Genomic DNA, 24,360 nt, shown 5'->3' with positions numbered 1-24,360 from the left:
TGTCACCGGCCACTGCTGGCTGTGGGGGTTGAATATCGGACGGAAGAATGGACGCATTTTTATCTCGATATGGTGAGTTTCCCGACGAGTTGGCTATCATTTCTACCTCAACGGAGATTGAAAGTTGATGTTTGGTAGATTTGACGGAATTCGTTGAGGAACTGTTCATCGGGTTAAGTCATGCCGAACGATTGTAAACGATAGTGGATCATAGGAAAACGGACGCTACCAGTGAAGGGTAGGAAGATATCGATGAGTCGCCTTTATTTTGTGTATGTGACTTATGATTTAATTTCCTATGAAGAAAGATAAAATGGAAAAAGGCTGCCGGCCGTCCAGTCATTCACTTATTGCCGGCTAGTGGGAGATGATATTCTTTTCTTAGTTTTCTGCTGGTTTATGTTAAAAGACCAAAAAAACATCAAAGTCTCATCACCACCGGCGATTGCTTTCCGGGAAGCAATGCGAGGGTAACCTTTTCCAGATAACTTTTCAGAAACACAATGGTTCAAGCTGTACGAAATATTTGGTGAAATTCAGTTTTCCGTTTACAGGCTGAATCAATCTACATTCATCATATCAGCATTATTGGTGGAAGAAAATAATTCCGAATGTAAGATTAGCGATAAGTATCAGAAGCAATGTCATCGCACACAAAAAATAACGTCATTCAAGTGACTAAGCAAAATTGCCGATCGACCGATAAACCTCGCCCAAACTGACGTGACGGCCATAGGGTGGGAAATGACCCGAAAAAAAGGAATGCATTACGCAGACATGTTGCATATGACAGGCAAGTGATGTTAATTTAATTAGCCTGACTCGCTCGCTCTCGCACTGCCGTTTGACGGCCGAGCTCCCGACGACGACCCGACGACATGACAGCGCGACAAGGCATAGAGGACAACCACGAATCGTCGAACGCCGTTGCCATCCTGTCCGCCACTACTTACTACACACTATCGAATCGAAGCCGTAGTTCAAAGAGAGTGCGTTTGGAAGTGACGCGAGATTTTATCGTGGCGCACTTTCAACCGGGCGGGACGGGAACCCCAACCGGGACCAAAGCAAAAAGATTGTTGTCACACAGACATGACAGGCAGCAGATGCGCTCAACTGCTGGAGCAGGACAAAGGGTGCACTCTATTGTGACGGATTGATAGATTCCCTTTGATGGCGAATGCTAATTGTTCGGCTTAATCTGCGTTCTGCAGTGACAACTATGGGACTGTGGGAATCGTGAAGCACCCGCTTAAACTACGTACGGTCGACCAATTGTTGGAAAAGTTATTCAACCGACAAGGGTTTATCAGTCAAAAAATGGCAATCTCTCTAAAGCGAACCAAATGCTTTGTACAAAGTTTTGCATTTTAAAGCATTTATCTAACCAGTCTTTTGGTCAGGGAAAGACGAAGAGCATGCCTTGTTTTAAATAATATTTACATGTGCACCATAGTTATTATTTAATACTAGTTGAGCCCGAATCTTACGATCCGGAAAATATAAATGTCTGTTCAGAATTCAGAAAACTGCGGACACATTCCATTGGCCAGTGTTTGCGAAGATGTTTAATCTTTGTATTAGTTCTTTGAGTTCTTATATTGCATAATATAGCTCTAAGATGTTGTTCATAAAAGAGTCAGCCGGAAACTGAAACAAATAGTTTTTGTGCTCGCATTGCAATTTTTTTATATGAACAAAAACATTATCTCCACTGTGCTGATTCTATAGGTGAGCAAAATGGCTCTTTTGTGTGAGTGGCTCTGAACCGTCCATTCCCAAGTAACAATTCCAAGTTTTATTACGTTCGTATAGTGGTTTTCATGGCCAATTTCATAAAACCGCTAATAAAACTATGAGCTCCACCAGAACTTTCTGATGACCGCTATAAAACTACTTTCTGACCAAGTGGCCCACTCCTCAGAATGTTTTCATAACTGCTATAAGAATCAAGTTATAAACTCAAGTAGTCGTATCACGCTCTGCTAAAAGCAGCAATAAAACCGATTAAGCTTTCGCTGCTTGACAGCCATCGCCATAATTTAAAAAAGCTTTTCGCTGTTTGCTTTTCGCCAGATAAGTTCGCTAGTTTTGTCAACTTGAAAACATTCCGTGAGCAAGTTTTACTGACAGATCATTCTGAACAATTTTGTTTATAGCGACCAGAATAAAATATCCCATAGAATATTTATTAAATTTTAAGTAATTTCGTTGGCTTGCACCATGTGCGCATTTAATTTCATCGTGCATTTTGATATGATAGGTCGATAAAATCAACGCGCCACTGAAATTTTGCAATTTTCGAAAACTGGTTGTTTTAACAAATTGAAAATATTCAGTTAGTCAATCTCAATTTCTAGCAAAATCAGTTTATAGTTGCTTCCTCTGACAGGAAAACCGATTGATAATAACCTTCTTTCTGCAAAATACTTTGCTTTGATGAATTGTTGTTTGCGAGCTAAAACAAAATACTAGAATATGGCAATATGGCTTCGCATAAAAAAATGATTTTGGTGTTGAACTTTGGTATTCTTCATAATAGCAGCAACAAAACTGTTTGGATAGGGTGTTACCGTTTTAATAGCTCTATAAAACTAATAGATTTATTGCGGTTTGATAAGTAACCGCGATAAGATCAATTTTGATTGGTGCGCCATTTTGTGTTGCTACGCCACACTTATGGTAAGTTTATAGGAGACGTGGTGCAGCCAACAAGTTTTAACGTGGTAATAAAAGCAACCACAATAAATTTGCTTTAGTAACAGTTTTATTATGGTTTTCTAGCTAGCTATAAGTGTGTTTGGACTTGTATCCTTTTGGTATTGCGCAATACCACAATAAACCCAGAGGTAATGATTAATACCGCAATAAAACCTTTATAAAATTCAAGTAAAACCAAGTGGCTTTAGAATTGTTACTTGGGTTGTCTGCCGCGAACCGATTCATATGGTCGATGTTAAGCCAGTCAGAACCGAGTGACAAAATTCTGACTTCGAGAAAAACATATTCAAAGTTTGCTGCATTCGAAATCATCTTATAACTCCTGTTTGCAACATTCTTGTAGTCTGATTAGAGTAAAATGTTGCTTAGAAAATTATTGATCGTTTGCTGTCATTAACTCATGTTTTAAAATTTTGCGACTTGGTCCGGCTTGATCGAGTAGAGCAGGCGAGTAGAGCAGTTGAACCAAGCAATCGAGTCAAGCAGTTGGGTCGAGCAGTCGAGTCGAACAGTTGAGTCGAACAGTCAAATCGAGAAGTTAAATCAAGCTATTCAATCAAGCAGTCCATTCAAGCAATTCAGTCGAGCAGGCGAGTCGAGCAGTTGAATCGACCAGTTCAGTCGAGCAGTTGCGTTGAGTAGTCCAGTCGAGCAGTTGAGTCGAGCACTCGAATCGAACAATTTAGTCAAGCAGTCTAGTCGAGCGGTCGGGTCAAGCGGTTCTGTCTAACAGTTAAGTCGAACAGTCGAGTTGAGGAGTTGAATCGAACAGTTAAGCCAAGCAGTTGAGTCGAGCAGTCTAGTCGAGTAGTTGAATCAAGCTGTCCAGTCGAACAGTCGAATCGAACAGTCCAGTCGAGCAGTTCAATCGTGCAATTAAGTCGAGCAGTCGGGTCGAGTAGTAAGTCGAACAAATGTGTCAAGTAGTCGAATCAAGTAGTTAAGTCAATCAGTTTAGTTGAGCAGTCCAGTCGACCAATCAAATCGAGCAGTCTAATCGACCAGTCCAGTCGAGCAGTTTAGTCAACCAGTTGAGCAATCGAGCAGTCCAGCAGTCAACCAGTGATTGAGGTGACTGAGAATACAACCCATTGCTACGAAAGCATGACGTCCTGTCAGGGGCCTGTTTTTAGTTACCGATAAGCCTCGTCCTGTCAGAGTTCTGGTTTTCGGTACAGACATAAGCCTCCTATATAAATAGATTATATAAATGGGTCATTCCACGCGAAGTGTCCGAGCCCCGTGTAATTGACCTTCACGAATTTGAACCAAATTTCGCCAGATTGTTCGTTTTCGGTCAGAAAGCAAAAATCGAAAATTTTGTGCCGATCGGACATTCCCTCGATTAATGGGAGCACCTGCATTTTTTAGGGATGGGAACTATCAATACAAATCGTTACTGATAACTATCAGTAGGTTCCAGTACAAGTTAATATCAATAATTTTACCCATCAAAGCATTGAAGCAAAAGATAGGAAGATGTAGTTTACTTTGTAATTTGCCAAGCGGGCTTTATGGAAACACGATACTGCCGATCGAGACCAGCAATGGCACATAATGGACGAACACGGTCTCCCAGATAAACTGATGCTACTGATCAAAGCTATCATTGGATCAAGTGGTGTGTTCCGTGCGCATCTCGGGGACACACTTGAGTCCCTTTGAGACGTGGAGAAGGTTGAGACAAGGTGCCAAGATGATTGATATCTTAGCCAGGAACCTTGCGACGGCGGAGGCAATCTACGCCAGATTGAAAGCAGTAGTCTAGAAAGATCAGATTAAATATAAATGCATCAAAGATCAAATACGTGAAAGGAAGAGGCTCCAAGGAAACCAACGCGTGCCTCTCACGGACGGTAATCCTTGACGCCGACGAACTAGAAGTGATAGATGAATTCGTGTATTTGGGATTGGTGGTGACCGCGGACAACATTAGTAAGGAAATCCAGCGGCGCATTCAACCGGGAAATCGAGCCTACTTTGCCCTTCGCAAAATGATACGATCAAGAAGCATACGCTACCGTACGAAGCTGACAATGCACAAAACTTTTATTAGGTCAGAAGTTCTTTATGTATTTGAAGTCATGAGGTTGCTCACGAAGGATATATGCGCCCTTGCCGTGTTCGAACGGAAGGTACTGCAGACATTTGGCGGAGTACAAACTGAATGCGAAGAGTGGCGGCGACGTGTGAATCATGAGCTACATGCATTGTTTGGAGAGAATCTCATCGTACATTTGACAAAAGTCAGTAGGCAACGGGGGGCCGGAAATGTCGTAAGGATACTGGACGACAGTGCGTCGAAAACAGTTGTCTTCAACAATCCCACCGGCACCAGGAACAGGGAGCTCAACGTGCAAGATGGCTATACCGAGTCAAAAGTGATTTGTGACTTTTGAGACGACTGAGAAATTGGCGACGAGTGGCCCCCCAAGTTCGAGTTAAATGAAGACGATTGCTTGAATCAGCACGAGCTACCCCGGCTTTAGGCTACTGACGATGACGACGATATATTGTGCCATCCACGTTTATCGTACGCAACTACTGAACAATAAGTTTAATTTTAAACTAATTTTTGTAACGGGACAACGTAACGTAATATCAGTAAATATCAATAACAGCAAAACCTTACTGATACTAAGTGATATTATTGCTTACTGATAACTATCAGTAGTTAATGATAGTTTTCCCATCCCTAGCATTTTTATGGAAAATACCCTTTTTTGTCAAAACCTCTTATTTTCTTTTGCTTATATCTCCGGAAATATTGGGTTTAGAAAGACACTTTTTTCACATTTTCAAAGGAAATCACCCAAGGAATTCGAAAAAGATATTATTTTTGAGCACCAGTGCTGTCCAGTATTTTTAAACTCAATTTGAAAACTAAATATATTTTTCGCTCAAAGAAGACAATTTTAACTCACGAATTTCAACTTCATCGTGTTTCGCAGATTTTTTTTATATAAGAATCACTCATCGCTCCGAGGTATTCTTTGCCGATCCCTAGATATAGCGCAGCATATTGGCAGCACTGGTGCTCAAAAATAATATTTTTTTCGAATTTCTTGGGCTATTTCCTTTGAAAATGTGGAAATAGTGTCTTTCTAAACCTAATACTTCCGGAGATATAAGCAAAAGAAAATAAGAGGTTTTGACAAAAACGGGTATTTTCCTTAAAAATAGAGGTGCTCCCATTAATCGAGGAAATGTCCGATCGGCACCAAATTTTGGATTTTTACTTCCTGGCCGAAAACGAACAATCTGGCAAAATTTGGTACAAATCCGTGAAGGTCGATTAGACGTTTGAACTTTTTCTCGGTCACTTGGCATGGAATGACCCAAATAGATTATAAGGATCTTCTATTTGATGCATATTCTGTTGATTTTGATAATTTTTTTGCCATGCCAACGCAGGTACTATCAGTAGCTTCCGCAATGGAGGAACGAATGTCCTTCATAGACATGACTTTCTGTAGCCCAGCGCTAGTAGCAAACATGAACTGGAAAGTGTTCGAGGAATACACCAATAGTGATCACCAAGCAATCCGGTTTAGTATCGGGAATCAGACACCCGTGAAAACACGCAGAAGAGGCACCGGAGAATGCGAATGGAACATAAAAGAATTCGACAAGAATCTTTTCACTGAAGCTCTGAGTTGGAATGCCAACTTTACAAATATGAGCTGTAACCGTCGGCCTAGTCTCCGCCCAAGATTTAGGAGACTGTCGCGCGCGGTAAAATGTATGATAAATGTCACGAAATAAAATGTCTAGAAAATAGTTGAAATACTGTATTGCAACCAGCTTTCCCCGGCGACGTACGCAGCCACGCGTCAACGGTTTCCACCCACCCACCACCAGGGGGCGGAAAATGGAGTCGAGCTAGCGTGGATCGAATATGTCAGGAAAACGATCAGCCAGAGAGAGAGAGAAAGAGAGTAGGGTTCTTGGCGCGAAGAAAGGTCACAGGTCGTTGGACAAAAGCTAATCGAAGCCATTACCTTGTCTGAAGCCAAACCGTCAACGTGCACAAATTCAAACAGACAGACGAAATTAGACCAGAAGTTCAGTTTGTTAAAATACACGATAGAAGTGAAAGACAGAAATTACCGCAAGTTTGAAGGAAGAAAGGAAAGACGTGTATAACAAAGCAAACAACAGGACCCCTGTACTTACCCTGTGCTTACCCTGTGCATACCCTGTATTTACCCCGATTGCCTGACGGTATCAGCGTGATCCGGAGCTGTACCTGAGTGTACCGAATTTGGTCCTCACGTCCGCCGCTGCCACCACGATCGTCAACCCCGAAGCTGAGAGAGCGTCCCCGCCATCGACGCCATCGCAGTAACGTCGCGTCGTCGCCATCGCGCTTGACTGAAGCCCTGAGTGAGCCCGCAGTCGGAACGCCGGAGGTTAGCCGTCGAACCCCGTTCCAACGTCGCCGACCTGACCGCAATTGGATCCCGGCCAGCATCGAAACCGGAAGTGATCCCCCGAAGCCAAAAGGTAGGAGTTATCGAAGGGAGTTGTGAATAAACGGGAATAGTTTGAGCAGCAGGTATCCAAGTGTTTTCTTGACAGTAAGTCGCGATCGTTTGCCGTCCCTGAGGCTTGATTGAGGGGGTCTCGTAAATGCTGGGCAGTTACGACCCCGTCAGTTACACTTTGGCGCCCAACGTAAATTTAGAGTCGCGATTATTGTCTCGAAAGATAACACACTTGAAGACCAGTTACCTGTCTGCAGAAGTCTCTGGGAAAACATCCAAAATTCTTGATCACGATTAACCTCTTTTACTAAAAAAATCTATCGCTGTTAATACAAAAAAGCTTTTCAGAAAAAAATTCCAGGGGTCCATGTTCGTTTGCCAACGCGGAAAAGTATAACCCAACACAGATAAAGCAAATTTTACTATCAAGTCACAAGAACCTTTGAACTTACTATAACGACCTGAAAATTAAAACAATACTGCTGAAACAATTTCATTTTCGGATACTGGAAATAATACACAAAACAGAAACCAGAATTTATTGAAACATTACTTCCTAATACAAAGTACAAATATTCGGACGGTAAACTAAATAATTTTAATTCGTGTTTGACAGGTGTATCGTATTTTAGTTTGTTTTTCTTATTTTTACCTTTCAATAATCAAATCCCAATCGTCGCAATGGAAATATCAATTTTACTCGCACAGTATCAGGCGATGAACGTAACGCATTTAATGGTAGATGAGTTGGAGTACGAACTGCGAATTCGCGGATTGAATGTTGTCGCATCGCGTACTCAGTTGGAAAGAGTGCTACGTAATCGTCTGAAAGAAGAAAAAGAGCAATTAGACGTCGTGTATGAATTTGTCGCAGAATCGGTAGAAAGTGAATTAAGAATATGTAACGAAATCTTGAATGAAATAAAAGGGGAATTAGAGAAGAAACGAGTTAGTAAAGCACCAGAGCAGAAGTTCAAGACCAGATTAATTCATGTGTTTTTTAGAATGGAAAGGTTGAAACCCCACGTCAGGGATGAAGAAGATTTAAATAATTTAGCCGTGAAAGCAGGAAGCTGTTTAAGATTGTTGAGTGTGTACTTCTCAGTCACTTCTCATCTGCCTGCAGTAAGAGCAGCAGAGCTAGCATTAATAAACGAAAGTTTGAATCAGATGCGTAGTGGTACAGTTAGTGAAGCAGAAAGAATAGACGAAGAGAGAGAAGAGGAAGAAAGAGAAGAAGAAGTAGGAAATATAGACCGAAGTAATGAAGAGGAAGAAGAAATTATAGTTCAAGAACCTGAAGCTGAAAATTCCGATAAAGGGGAACCGGAAGTCGATGAGAGAAACGGATTTGCTGATATGCAGGTAGTTGCAGTGGATATTCAGAGTAAAGCAAAACCGGATAGAGAGAAGGAAAAGTTAATTGCGGAAAATAAAGACCTGCTGACAGTTGTAAATCAACTATTGCAGCGCATTCAGGTGTTAGAAGCAAAACAAGATAGAGGGCCAGTAGCGGAAGTACAACCTAAATCTATGAATAGCACCCAGATTGGTGCAAAAGATAGGAAAACTGTAGAGAATCCAAAGTCAAGCCCATTAGATTTTTTGGAATGGATCAAGGAGATAAATAGCTCAATAAAAAGCTCAGAAAAGCCAGAAGCCAGAAAAGCCAGTGAACATGCTCGCACTATGTCAAGGAATAATGACCGTCTACCAGTACACAAATGGTCGGTTCGGTACGACGGTATGGATAATGGGAGGAGGTTAAACGAATTCTTGAAAGAGGTAGAGTTCAACCGCCGCTCAGAAGGGTTTTCTGAAGCGGAATTATTCCAGTGTGCACATCATTTGTTCACACACAAGGCTAGATCCTGGTTCATGGAGGTGAATGGAGAGGATGAGCTGGGAAATTGGCAAAATTTGGTACAGGAGCTAAAGAACGAATTCTTACCAGTGGACATAGATTACTTCTATGAGCAACGAGCGAATAACCGTAAACAGGGTGTCAAAGAGAAGTTTCAGGACTATTACCTTGACATGGTCCGAATCTTCCGCAGCTTGTCGTGTCCCTGGGATGAAAAGCGAAAATTTGATGTTCTTTTCCGGAATACACGTGATGATTGTCGAATCGCCATGCTTGCTGCTAACATCGCCACCATACCTAAAATGAAGGAGTTTGGTAAGCGATTCGATTCGATTAACTGGCACTTGTATCAGCGAAAAGAAAATAGATTTCCTCCAAGATCAGCGCAAATTGATGAGGTTCAGTATCAGCGCCAATCGTACACTGGAAACAGAGCACAGTTTCCAAATCGAGGGCAGCAGGGAGGAGAGCAGAATCGAAAATTCAGCTACAAGCCAGAATTTTACAAAAACTACCGGCCAAGTACAGGAAGGACAAATCAGCAAAACAATGACCATAAAAGGTGGGATGATGAACGGAAGTTGGAGAAAACGAGACCTTTTCAAGACAATGTTCAACGAGCCAAAAGTCCAGTGGCAGGTTCTAGTGGAACAAGTGCATTGTATCGCATAGTTAGAGCTTACGTACCAGTACGGAAAGGTGTGTGCTTTAACTGTCACGAACAAGGGCACAGTTTCAGGGACTGCACGAAACAGAGGAACATGTTTTGTGAACATTGTGGTTTCCCAGGTTTTCCAACTGACGATTGCCCATTTTGTCAATCAAAAAACGTTCACAAGACTGTTCAGTGAGGCGAGACAGTCCTAAACGTAATGCTACAAGACCTCACAGAAACGTAACAGACAACCCACCAAATATACTTTCAAAACCCACACGCTCTAGTGACGCAGAGATTGCTACTGTACTGATAAACCTTAGTGGCGATTCTAGACCCTTTGCAAAGGTAGAAATGATGGGAATCCCTATCGTAGGTTTACTCGACAGTGGCGCAGCAAGGACAGTTATCGGAATTGGAGGCAAAACTCTAATTAAGAAGCTGGACCTTGAATTAAAACCCACACCAATCAACCTGAGAACAGCAGCTGGACGAAGTTTAGAAGTGCAAGGTTACGTAGATATCCCCATTTCATTTAACGGTCAAACTAAAATTCTGTCGGTTTTAGTTGCACCGAATCTAAGTCGAAGATGCATTTTAGGATATGATTTTTGGCAGAAGTTCGGAATTAGGCCAATGGTAAGCGGATACATCGAAGCGATTGCAGAGGAGGAACAAGAGCAGGAAATTGTAGATGAGCTGAACAGTGCGCAGAAAAGACAGTTGGAGGAGGTAAAGCAAAGATTTTTGGTTGCGAAACCAGGACAGTTGGGAAAAACTAGACTGATGGAGCATAAGATTGAAATTAAAAGGGAATTTCAAGAGGCAGAACCGATTCGCAAAAATCCGTATCCATGGAGTCCGGAAATACAACGGAAAATACACCAGTCAGTTGATAATATGCTGCGAGATGGTGTCATAGAGCCCTCGGATTCCGACTGGGCATTGCCTGTAGTACCTGTCAAAAAGAGAGACAGTGACCAAGTACGGCTATGTCTGGACGCTAGAAAATTGAACGAGCGAACCAAAAGAGATGCTTACCCGTTACCTCATCAAAATAGGATTTTGAGTCATCTAAGCCACTTTAAGTATCTCTCTACAATCGACCTGTCTCAAGCTTTCCTACAGGTGCCGCTCAACCGAGAATCTAGGAAATACACAGCTTTTTCTATTCCCGGCAAGGGCCTATTTCAGTTTACGCGTCTTCCGTTTGGTTTGATAAACAGCCCAGCCACCTTAAGCAAACTTATGGATAAAGTTCTGGGCTATGGCGTTTTAGAACCCTTCATATTTGTTTATCTAGATGACATAGTAGTCGCTAGTAATACATTCGAAGAACACCTGGACAGATTGAAGGATTTGGCAGAACGTTTAGAACAGGCTAATCTGTATATTAATATAGATAAATCGAACTTTTGTTGCCCTGAATTACCGTATCTCGGTTATATTTTATCTCGGGAGGGATTGCGGCCTAATCCAGATCGTGTTCGAGCGATTTTGGGATTTGAGGCTCCCAATTCAGTAAGATCACTTAGAAGATTCCTCGGTATGGTCAATTACTACCGTAGGTTCATCGAGAAGTTTAGTGAGCTTACCGCACCGCTCACTGACCTACTGAAAAATAAACCTAAACGAGTACGATGGACAGAGGCAGCAGAAGAGGCATTTAAAACCATTAAGGAAAAGTTGATTTCTGCTCCTGTAATGGTAAATCCTGACTTTAGCCTACCGTTCTGTGTTCAAACAGACGCCAGTGACACTGCTCTCGCCGGAATCTTAACGCAGGTTCAAGACGGCGAAGAACGTGTGATTGCATACCACTCGGAAAAGCTAAAAGGGGCTGAATTAAACTACCATGCGGCCGAGAAAGAGGGACTGGCTGCACTCAGATGCATCGAAAAGTTCCGCGGCTATATAGAGGGAACGAGATTCACTTTAATAACTGACTCGTCAGCTCTCACTTTTATAATGAAGGCCAAATGGAAATCGTCGTCTCGATTAAGTCGCTGGAGTATCATCCTACAGCAGTACGACATGGAGGTTAAACACCGGAAAGGGAAAGAGAATATAGTTCCGGACACTCTTTCTAGATCCATCGAAGCCCTAGATGTCGGAGATGAGGATAAGTGGTACAGACAATTATATAGAGCAGTTGAGGAGGATCCAGAAAAGTATATGGATTTTAGGATCGAGGATGGAAAGCTCTATAAATTCGTATCAACCCGTTCCGACGTCATGGACTATAGGTTTGAGTGGAAGGAATGTGTTCCGGAATCAGCTCGGTTGACAATCATGAAACATGTACATGATGATAACTTGCATATTGGGTTCGAGAAATGCATCGAAAAACTCAAGCGGAGGTTTTATTGGCCTCGAATGAGTACGGACTTGAAGAAGCATATAAAAGAATGCGAATCCTGCTAAATAAATAAGCATTCGACTAAACCAACAGTCCCAGAAATGGGCCAGCAACGAATTACAACCAAACCCTTCCAGATGATCTGCATAGATTATATACAGTCTCTTCCCCGCAGCAAGCATGGTTATGCTCACTTATTGGTCATTTTAGACATTTTTTCTAAGTACTGCATGCTTGTTCCGGTGAAGAAGATATCTGCTGCTAATCTATGTAAGATTCTGGAAGAGAAATGGTTGCGAATGTTGTGTGTTCCTCAAATTCTTATCTCGGATAATGCTACAACCTTCTTGTCGAAGGAGTTTCAAGATTTCTTAAGGAAATATGAAATTCGGCACTGGGCGAATGCGCGGCATCACAGCCAAGCCAACCCTGCCGAACGCTTGAACCGAACAATAAATGCGATGATACGCACGTACGTTCGGCAAGATCAGAGACTGTGGGACACTAAGATCTCTGAGATCGAATTTGTCATCAACAACACAGTCCACGCTTCTACGAAGTTTACTCCACATCACATAGTTTTTGGGCACGAAATAGTAACCCGAGGAACGGAACACAATTTAGAAGAAGAACATGAATTCACCGAAGAAGAGCGAATGCAAAAACTGAAAGGAGTTGGGAAGAAAATCTTCGAGCTGGTAGGGGAAAACTTGCGTAAGTGCCACGAGAAAACGAAAAAACAGTACGATTTGCGACATAAGAGATACTCACCATCATTTAACATTGGCCAGCGAGTATTCAAGCGGACTTTCGGTCAATCAGCAGCCGGCAAAGCTTTTAACGCAAAATTGGGTCCTCAATACGTTCCGTGTGTTGTTACCGCGAAGAAGGGATCCAGTTCCTACGCACTTTCCGATCTAAAAGGAAAACCGCTGGGAGTCTTTTCCGCAGCAGATTTGAAACCGTAGGAAAACAAATTAATAAGAAGCCGTTTGTTCTTGAGAAATGTGTGGTCTAGCAGGAGGAAGGGAAAATTTCCGTTATTTCTGAATACATCAGGAAATTTTACCCGAATCTACTAGCATACCCTCGGATCTGGGATGGAACGATCAGGCAATCTTAAGCGACACTGTGTTTAGCGTAAAATTGAATTTATTTTGATGAAACGTTGCGAAGTTATGGGATGATTAGAGGAGAATTTTAAATGAAAATTTTTGTAGTTTTAGAATATGTAAAATTGTTTAATAAATAGAAAAGAAGACGGAATTGAATCAAGAAAAGTGCATGCCTATATATACATGCAATGCATCGAGTTATCCTGCCTACAACCCTGTTAATAATTTGTCAAGGGCGTAGAGCACGTGATCGGTGATAACAATGAAGCGAATAAGGAGAAAGAGAACATGCAAAACCAGAGACCATGACCTTGAAACAACTACCGAAGCTATCACAGCAAACTCACCAGAAACGAATAGAAGAATCATAATTCCACCGTTTCACATAGCCTTTGGTTATGCTGAACATCACGAGATCCGCACGGTCACTAGATTATGTCGCATCGCAATAGTCAGTCGTCTAAAACCACCAGGAAAAGAGAGTGAAATTATATAATTTCATTTCTACTTACCTGTTTCGAGAATATTTCATCTATAATTGATGAACTTTTAGCTAAATCTTCTGATATGGAATTTAGAATACAAGAATACACCTTAAGAGATCACTTGGCCAAATTATTATTCGACGAATGTCGCAAAATGATAAATTCTTGATTAAATGCGCACCTATCATAGATCTAGCTAAAACTACATCGATCACCACGTTGTGCCGATCGTTGATTCAGGGCAGCTTTGGTTAGCAGAGAGTTCACTAATACCGATAAACTGATAACGTTATCGCGGTTAGTAACGGTATGATTGGTTCGAAAAGGATCGATTCAAGCCGCGTGAAATATTTCACACCGTAGCATGGTACCACTTTGTAAATAGATTTTTTTGCATGAAATTTTTTAATTATTTTAGAATATAGAATATTTAATGCATGTGACTTGTAAATATAGTTTAAGATGTATTTTATTTTGTGTTGGTTGTTAGTAAAAAGTAATTTTCCCTTGGTCGACGCTTGGATTCACTGAAAATAATTCTTAGAGGTTTCGTTGAAAAGCAGTGATAAAAAGAGACTAGTGATGGGTTGCTCAATGTTCTTGAAAATTTGGTTCAGAGGTACGCGTCATTTAACTAGTTTTCTTGAGTGATTTTAATTTGCATAAAACGAAAAAAAAAAATTAGTTTCACTAATTTTTTTTTAAACCGAGTTGGGGGAGAGTGTAACCGTCGGCCTAGTCTCCGCCCAAGATTTAGGAGACTGTCGCGCGCGGTAAAATGTATGATAAATGTCACGAAATAAAATGTCTAGAAAATAGTTGAAATACTGTATTGCAACCAGCTTTCCCCGGCGACGTACGCAGCCACGCGTCAACGGTTTCCACCCACCCACCACCAGGGGGCGGAAAATGGAGTCGAGCTAGCGTGGATCGAATATGTCAGGAAAACGATCAGCCAGAGAGAGAGAGAAAGAGAGTAGGGTTCTTGGCGCGAAGAAAGGTCACAGGTCGTTGGACAAAAGCTAATCGAAGCCATTACCTTGTCTGAAGCCAAACCGTCAACGTGCACAAATTCAAACAGACAGACGAAATTAGACCAGAAGTTCAGTTTGTTAAAATACACGATAGAAGTGAAAGACAGAAATTACCGCAAGTTTGAAGGAAGAAAGGAAAGACGTGTATAACAAAGCAAACAACAGGACCCCTGTACTTACCCTGTGCTTACCCTGTGCATACCCTGTATTTACCCCGATTGCCTGACGGTATCAGCGTGATCCGGAGCTGTACCTGAGTGTACCGAATTTGGTCCTCACGTCCGCCGCTGCCACCACGATCGTCAACCCCGAAGCTGAGAGAGCGTCCCCGCCATCGACGCCATCGCAGTAACGTCGCGTCGTCGCCATCGCGCTTGACTGAAGCCCTGAGTGAGCCCGCAGTCGGAACGCCGGAGGTTAGCCGTCGAACCCCGTTCCAACGTCGCCGACCTGACCGCAATTGGATCCCGGCCAGCATCGAAACCGGAAGTGATCCCCCGAAGCCAAAAGGTAGGAGTTATCGAAGGGAGTTGTGAATAAACGGGAATAGTTTGAGCAGAAGGTTTCAAGTGTTTTCTTGACAGTAAGTCGCGATCGTTTGCCGTCCCTGAGGCTTGATTTAGGGGGTCTCGTAAATGCTGGGTAGTTACGACCCCGTCAGTTACAGAGCCTAGAAACGCTGACAAAGTTGCCGTCGAACACGTGCGACACATTACCATGCCGAGGAAGCAGGAGCCAATGTATAGGTACCGACCAGCATACTGGTGGAACAAGGAACTTAGGTTTCTCCGAGCGTGCTGTTTAAGAACAAGAAGGAGAATGCAAAGTTCGTAGATACAAACTACTAGGTTTGTAGGTTTGTAGGGCTAGGGTTGCGCTCAAGATCCAACTTTCCCCAACTTTCGCCAGGTGTTCAATGGGAATCTCTCCATGCAGTACCTGAAGCTCGTAATTCATACGCCTTCGCCTCCATCCGCTTTCCGTTTGTACTCCGCCAAAAATAGTCCGCAACACCTTTCGTTCAAATACGGCAGAATTGGTTCTGTTATCGAGACTAGGAATGCCTACAGGTGATCCAGCTTCCTATAGACCAATATGCTTGCTGGACAATCTAGGAAAAGTGTTAGAGAAAGTTAACCGCCCAGTTAACTTTGAGGTACGAAGCTGACGTCACGTCAAAATAGCTTTCAACAGCGCAAGCTGGGAATTATTACACTCTTATGATGGCATTAAAGGCCAAAATTGGTCTTGAAAGCTGCAATAAAAGTACAATACAACTTACATTGTTGCTTGGGAATTCCTTTACCGTTGTTTCACGTAATAGGTGCTTTTTACGAAAAGTGTCATTATGTTACGTTTGCGACCGAAGGAGAATCCAATCAAAAATCAGCATTACGTACAGATATACATGCTAATAAATCGTATTTGATGCGCAAAATTGGCATATCCGTACTATTTTGCGGGCGATATACGTGTATTTATATGCGATAATATCCGATTAAGTGCGACTCGCTTCGTAATGCTATACGATTTTGTGCTGAAAATCGTATGTATGTCAGTTATTATCATTATATACGATAGAAAATCAATTTGGACCCACTTTATCAAGCTTTGATTACGGTTTCGAATTTGTTAAGAGATATTTACGATAATTCTTACATTGGTATACGAGTTGGTGCTAGCTGGGTCATGTATAAAACCCAAATATCGCACACTGAAGACCATAAGTGCTGCTGGATGTTGCAAAAGTTCGCTACCTCAAGGTTTTTCAAAGCTTGAACTCAACAAAGGCAAATTCAATTTGCAGTGAGAACTGCATAATGAAATTACGTTAAATAATTATTCGATCAAAAGCTAGTGGATTTTGTTAATCTGAGAACAATAGTTATCGTGTATCAGCAAATGAAAACAAAAGCATAACCATGCTCAATCAATTTTCATGGCAAATGCATTATCATATCGGAAACTCTCTCAAACAAACCCTGCATTGATGACAAGTATCAACAGAAACTTACCGGATTAAAGCACATCCTTCCTCTCGACCCTCACAAATACACCCACATACAAACATGCACACAGGCACAGATACAGTATAACCACCGATATAAAAGGTACCACATGTGCTCATCTCAGCAAGCCAGGATTCAGGAAACAATTTCGCCTGCAGCACAGTGATAAGTCACGTCGAGAACGTGCGCTTTCGCCGTTGTTGTCACCTTTTCGCCCGGCACCCACCCGGGTTATGCAGCACGGAACGGTTGCGAAAGTCTCCGAGGCAGACTACGAAGATGGGACAAAGTTTTAATCTTGCGCTCATCAGACACAGAACCGTATTACATGTAGAACTCACCAGCATACAGTGCCAGTGTAGGTATATGTATCGAAAACGAATGTCGGTCGGTTGGTTAAAAGCCCGGCTCCCATTCTCTACGAGGGTGAACGAGAGGCTGACGACCGAGTTAAGAACACTTTAGCTCTTGAGATGCCACCCTTTCGTTAGCTAGCCTTCTTCAGCACGGCATGACAACATTGATTATGTTGTGTTAATGTCTTCCAATTTCGTGCGGTAACACTTGAGTTAATCCAGTAGTAGATCAACTTTTAATTTTCACTCACTCGTCGTTTACCTCTCTTCGTTGCTGCTTCGTCATCGAGTGTAAATTCCGTGACTTTCTATCCCGCAACCAAAAGTCGTTAGATATCTGTATATCATCCTGGTAGAGTACACAAATCTACGGATTAAAATAATATAAATATTGACAATCTATTTATACCCTCTTAGGAGTTTTTTTTGCTTCTCTCTCTCTCTGCTCCGCCGAGACTCCTGGGTGCCTGTGGCATGGCAGCCGGTTCCGTCGTCAATCGTCAGATAAGTAGAACGTGGGAGGCGACGTACGCAAAGAATTAGCTTCCACCACTCTGCTCGTAGCTATGACAATCATCCGTCGAATCTAGTGCTCAAATATCGGTTGTGGCATTCCGGCAGGTTCACGTGTTTCCGCGCTGTTAAGTATTAACCGTGACTACGAATTGATGTGTGTTTTGTACACAATCGAGACCGATTTTCCTCCGGCAGAGCGCACACGAGCACCAGGATCAGCCGCCCCGGTATAGGCGGTTGATAGTTTGGATGGGAAATTTATATCTTGTCACAACAGCCGTCTGCTGGGGATTATGCCGACTGGGGCCTACACTCTCCCGTGCGGGATTGGACTCTTCGTCTTAGCAGCGGCAGCAGCAGCAGTGACTGACAGGTTTTCATAGTGAATTCGTGTGCTGTTTGTTGTTTTGGTTTCCGTTGTTTCGGAAAGAAAAGTGGCACCAATTTTCGAAGAATTATTGTTAAACAAATTGAACACAAGTTGGGAAGAGTTCAATCTGCGTGCAGGGCAACTGCACTGTGGTATCGAGCGGTATGAGATGCTTTGCTTTGTTTTTAGCTGAAACGCAAGGGATTTGGTAGCTTTAGACACTCTTGGTGGATATCGTGCGGGGATAATTTGTTAACGTTGAATTTATTTCACAAACGCAACTAAATGGTTGCTTTCTGATAGAGTATTTCTTGAATCTGATTGAATATACTTAGGAAGCCATTTGCTGCTCTTGTCTCTTGTCTTGTCTGCTGTTTCAATTTTCAAATCTTGTGTTTCAATTTTCAAATTGACCATTAAGTAACTTATTACTCTTGTTGTTAGTTAGTTGGGCAATGTATATTAATCTTTCCTTGCTTCTGCAATTCTCTTAAGACTGTTTCATTTAGAATTTGGCCTCGCAAAACTTCCAAAATTCTCCACGAAATTGAATATTTGGTCCATGGCAGTTGGTTTCCGGTTCTGCAGCACTCAGTGCTCGCCAGATCTCACTCCATCTAGTATTGTCACCTCGCTCGTTGTACCTTTCTTCGTTTTGTTCGTTCCGGACTCGATGCGGCTCGGCCAGTTAGCTCTGGCAGGGTACGATGCTGGTCTAACAAGCCAGTCGTCGTATCCCAAGTAACAATGTGAGTTTTATTGTACACTTATGGTGGTCTTCAAGACCAATTTTGGTCTTAAATGCCATCATAAGAGTGCAATAAAACCCAAATTGTTACTTGGGATGTTCGAATCTCGACTAGGCGGTGCCGCTACAGAGCTAATAGGATCTTTGCACTAGCCCTGTATTTACTCTAACAACCGGCTGCGAAGTCTGTCGATAAAGAAGGGTCAAGTTCTGAAAGACGTTTATTCCCATGGCTTTGCTTTGGATTCGATGCGGAAACCATTTTTGCAGGATAGTTGTCCGGCATTCTGCCCAACGTAACCGTATAATTTTAGCCACTTTCTGAATGCTTGGTTCACCATAGAGACGAGTGAGTTCGTGGTTCATTCTTCGCCTCTATACACCGTTCTCTTGCATGCCGTCAAAGATGGTTCCTAGCACGCGCTGTTCAAAAATTTTGAGTGATTCCGGAATCTCTTCTAGCAGTGTTTTGGTTTAATAATCTTCTAGTAGTGTCTACGTTTCATGCTCATAGAGGGCAACCGACCTAATTAGCGTTATGAAAATTGTGAACTTTGTACGGTGGGTCAGATTGTTCGACCGCAGGTGTTTGTAGAGTCCATAGTAGGCACGACTTCTGCTGATAATACGCCTTTTAACCTGGCGGCTGGTATTGTTGTACTTTGTTGCCAGAGACCCAAGGTGCATGAATACGTCGTTTACCTTAACCTCATCCCCTTATATTTTACTTCTGCCGATGTCGTTGGCAAAGCTGACAAACTGACTAAAGTTATTTAGAAAAGATCATCTTCTTATTGGAATTTCCTACGAGATTCGAATGGGTCCGACAATCCACCCGAAACTTTCACACAACACTGAATCTCACCCATCGTAGCCATGATAAGTTAAGTCTGCATGGTTTATAGTTATGTTACTTACTTACGTAGGTGGCTTGCCGTCCTAAGACAAAGTCTGTTGAACAAAGCTTCTCCATGTAACTCGGTTGAGGGCTACCGCTCTCCAATTCCTCGGACACCGAGTACTCTCCGCCAGATCTTGCTTCACCTGGTCTAACCATTCGCTGCGCTCCTGGTCGTCTTGTTCCTACCGGATTTGAGGTCCGGCATTCTTGCAACATGCCTTGCCCATCGTATCCGTCCAGCTTTTGCCACCTTATGGATACTGGGTTCACCATAGAGCTGTGCGAGTTCATGGTTCATCCTCCGCCTCCATACTCCGTTCTCCTGTACGTCGCCGAAGATCTTTCTTAGCACTCGTCGTTCGAAAACTCCGACCGAGAGAACAACCGGTCTAATAAGCGTCTTGTACAGGGTGCACTTTGTACGGGGACTTAGTCTGCTTGACCGCAATTGCTCGTGGAGCCCATAGTAAGCACGACTTCCGCTGATAATACGCCTCCGAATCTCACGGCTGGTATCATTGTCCGCCGTTACCAGTGAGCCAAGCTAGACAAATTCATCGACTACCTCAAACTCATCGCCGTCGATCGATATACTACTGCCCAAGCGGTGTCGTTCGGCCTCGGTTTCGCTGGCCAGCATGTACTTTGTTTTAGGCGTATTTACCTTTAACCCAACTTTTTCTGCTTCGCGCTTTAGTCTGGTGTACTGTTCAGCCACCGCCACAGATGTTCTGCCGATAATATCCATGTCATCGGCAAAGCAGACGAATTGACTAGATTTGTTGAATATCGTGCCTCGCGTGTTGATATCCGCTCGGTTCATAACACCTTGTAGCGCTATGTTGAACAGCAGGCATGAAAGACCATCACCTTGACGAAGCCCTCTGTGTGATTCGAATGAACTTGACAATCCACCCGAAATCCGAACACAGTACTGTGTACCATCCATCGTAGATTTATTCAGTTTGATGAGCTTCCTGGGGAAGCTGTTCTCGTCCATGATTGTCCATAGCTCTTTCCGGTCGATGGCATCATATGCGGCTTTGAAGTCAACGAACAAATGAAGCGTGAGAACTCTGTATTCACGGCCCTTATGGAGTAATTGTGTAAATATTTGATCCGTTGTAGACCGACCTTCGACGAAGCCGGCTTGATAAATACCCACAAATCTGTTCGCAATTGGTGATAGTCGGCGGAAAATGATCTGGAACAGCACTTTATAGGCGGCATTGAGAACGGTGATCGCTCGATAGTTCTCACAGTCCAACTTGTCGCCCTTTTTATAGATCGGGCAGATAATCTCATCTTTCCACTCCTCCTGTAGCTGTTCCGTATCCCAAATTCTAACAATTAGTCGGTGTATACAAACGGCCAACTTTTCCGGTCCCATTTTAATAAGCTCCGCTCCGATGCCATCTTTTCCAGCGAACCTGTTGTTCTTTAGCTGCATGATGGCCTGCTTAACTTCGCCTATCGTTGGGGCTGGCACCTCTTCCCCGTTTGTTGCACCGTCGAAATCGCTTTCCCCGCCGCCATGGTTTTCCGCCTGGGCACCATTCAGGTGTTCGTCGAAGTGCTGCTTCCACCTATCGGTTACCTCACGATCGTCCGGTAGAATACTGCCAGTCTTATTCCGACACATTTCAGCTCGCGGCACAAAGCCTTTGCCGGATCCGTTCAGTTTCTGGTAGAACTTTCGCGTTTCCTGAGAACGATGCAGCCACTCCAACTCTGCATATTCCTGCTCTTCCAAGTAGCGCTTTTTCTCCCGATAGATTTGGTTTCGCTGCATCTTCTTCTGTTTGTGTCTTTCCACGTTCAAACGTGTGGCACTGCGCATCTTGGCCGCCCGCGCAGCGTTCTCTTCGTCCATCACCCTTCTACATTAATCGTCAAACCAATCGTTCCGCTGATTCCGGGCCACATGCCCGATGGAGCACTCCGCTACACTGCTGATGGCTGTTTTGATAGTGTTCCAACAGTCCTCTAGAGGGGCTTCGCCCAGCTCGTCCTGTTGCGGCAGCGCAGCCTCGAGTGAATGCGCGTAGTTTGCGGCGACATCTGGCTGCTTCAGCCGCGCGAGATCTAACCGAGGCTGGCGTCGGTACCGAATGTTGTTCACAACGGAGAGTCTTGGGCACATCTTAACCATCACTCGGTAGTGATCCGAGTCAACGTTAGCGCTTCGATAGGATCTGACGTCGATAATGTCTGAGAACTGCCGACATGTCGATCAAAACGTGCAAAACGTGCGATCTGTGATTCTGTCTGATTTGGTGACCTCCAGGTGTACTTGTGATGGATTCTGTGCTGGAAAAAGATACTACGTTCGGCCATATTCTTGGAGTCTGCAAAGTCGATAAGTCTTAGGCCCATTTCATTGGTCCGCTGGTGTGCACTGAACCTTCCAATCACCGGTTTGTATTCCTCCTCCTGGCCGACCTGAGCATTAAAATCCCCGATGACGATCTTGATATCATGTTTTGGGCAGCGGTCGTATTCACTCTCCAACTGCGCGTAGAATTCATCCTTGTCGTCATCGGTAATTCTGAGGTGAGGGCTGTGCACGTTGATGATGCTTATATTGAAGAATCGGTCCTTGATTTTCAACCTGCACATTCGAAGAAGCCACCACCCAATCACCCGTTTCCGCATCTCGCCCATCACTATGGAAGCTGTACCCAGCTCGTGTGTGTTGCCGCAGCTCTGGTAGATGGTATGTCCATCTCTGAACGTACGTACCGTTGAGCTCTTCCAGCACACCCCTGCAGCGCTACTACGTCGAACTTGCGGCTCTTCAATACGTCGGTGAGCACTCGATTGCTCCCTTGAAAATTAAGAGATAGGCAGTTCCACGTCCCGAGTTTCCATAGTCCTTTTTCGTCGCGTGGGTCTACTCCGATTGTTCCAGTAAGAATTTCCTTGTTCTTCGTTCCGTGCTTTAGTATTTTCTGTAGTGACGGCTTGCAAAGCCTGCTCCACCAATAGGTTTATAGTTATTAGAGTAAAATGTTGCTTAGAAAATATTTGATCGTTTGCTGTCATTAACTCATTTTTTTTAAATTTTGCGACTTGGTCCGGTCTGATTTCACAACCACCCTATGCGGCGAGGCGAGTTGAGGCGTGGGGACTCGGAATTCTCGGCACTTTCCACTTCTTCGCTAGTAGTTCCGTTTCCGAAAACTTGACAATCAATTGATGCAAACAGCTGGTTAACTTGTCCGGGCCCATTTTAATAAGTTTCGCTCCAATAGTATCCTTTCCTGTGGCTTTGTTGTTCTTTAGCCGCTGGATGGCTTATTCTTTAACTTCGCTAATTGATGGGGGTGGCACATCTCCGTTGCTTGCTGCACCAATGAAGTCACTTCACTATCATAGTCTTTCAGCAACACGCCATTCAGCTGTTCATTGTAATGCTGCTTCCTACTTTCGATCACCGCAGCAGGGTCGTCTGTCAAAATCTTTATCTCAGAACATTTCGGCCCGCGGCCTAAAACCTTTGCGAGATTCGTTGAGTCTTCGACAGAACTTCCGCGTACAGCAGCTCGATTTCCTCGTACTTCTTCTCTTCCTGGTGGCGTTTTCTCTCCTGGAAGAGTCGAACGGCTCTACGCAATATTAGCACCCTCGCTGCCTACTTCTGCTTCAACATTTGCTGGCACTCCATTCGTTACGTCAATTACGGAACTTTAGACGTTCTCCGCTACGCTGTTATTAGCTGTTCTCACAGCACTCCAGCAGTCCTCAAGACGGATTTCATCTAGTTCACTCTCGTCTATTAGCGTCCTGGTTACAACAATAGGTTCACACGGTGGTCAATCTGTGATTCCGTCAGATTGAGTGATCTCCAGGTGTACCGATGCTGGACAAAGCTACTACGTATGGTCATGTTCTTAGAGGCTATCTATTCTGCACGCTGCAGGAAATTACCCATTGGGTATTTTCTTTTGAAAATTTGGGTAGAATTAGTTTAGAGAGTACTGTTTACACTGTATTTTTATCGTTGTTAGTTTTTCGAAAATTGGAAAAAATGGCGTCACCCGAAAAGGAACGTCGAGAACTGATTTTGCGCAAGCATCTGGAGAATCCTCAACTACCTTATCGGGACATGGGAAAACGATTCGGAATCGTGCACTCACCTGTGATCAAACGTAACTACGAAACTCTGAGCATCGAATGGAACGAGAAATGCGGTCAGAATGGATGTTCTATTAGTGATCAGGATCACAAGCGTGTCGTGGAAGCGTTTAAGGAGAATCCCAATGCTTCAGTTTGGGATGTGGCCAAAAAGTTGAATCTGTTCAAGTCTTTTGTTCAGAGAGCTAAGGAACGAGAAGGACTGCATACGTACAAAGTGCAGAAGGCTCCAAATCGTGACAAACGGCAAATACGGTGGGTAATCACGAGCCAGGGAATTGTACAACTAGATGCTGCCGATGCCTCATTGTCTCATCATGGATAATGAGGCTTATGTCAAGGCGGACTTCCGGCAGTTTCCGGGATATAACGCCCAGCACAAGTTTGATGTTCCGAAGGAAATAAGGAACCAGAAACTTTCAAATTTTGCCAAGAAATATATGATTTGGCAAGCGATCGACTCATGTGGCTAACGAAGTGCGCCGTTCGTGACTACCGGGACTAAAAACGAGCAGATCTACCTCAAGGAGGGTCTACAGAAGCGCCTGCTTTCTCTGTTGAAGCAGTACGAGGGCCCTAGCTTCGTGCCACTAGTCAAAAGAT

The 24,360-nt window shown here is 43.5% G+C and overlaps 1 protein-coding gene and 1 long non-coding RNA gene across 2 annotated transcripts in view; one reads left to right on the top strand and one right to left on the bottom strand.

The window, feature by feature from the left end:
* Positions 1–24,360, top strand: part of LOC128744517 (discoidin domain-containing receptor tyrosine kinase B) — a 672,699-nt gene that overhangs the window by 141,690 nt on the left and 506,649 nt on the right. The window lies entirely within an intron of this gene.
* On the bottom strand, positions 7,881–13,657 carry LOC128744521 (uncharacterized). Its single transcript, XR_008412394.1, has 4 exons — positions 13,549–13,657; positions 12,858–13,026; positions 9,240–9,369; positions 7,881–8,033 (listed from the first exon to the last, which is right to left on the bottom strand). It is a non-coding gene; the product is annotated as an uncharacterized LOC128744521 (long non-coding RNA).

The sequence above is a fragment of the Sabethes cyaneus genome, chromosome 3, assembly GCF_943734655.1.
Source record: "Sabethes cyaneus chromosome 3, idSabCyanKW18_F2, whole genome shotgun sequence".
NCBI classification, from domain to species: Eukaryota; Metazoa; Arthropoda; class Insecta; order Diptera; family Culicidae; genus Sabethes; species Sabethes cyaneus.
Note: the sequence above shows the minus strand (reverse complement) of the source record. Positions and strands in the feature narration are given on the sequence as shown.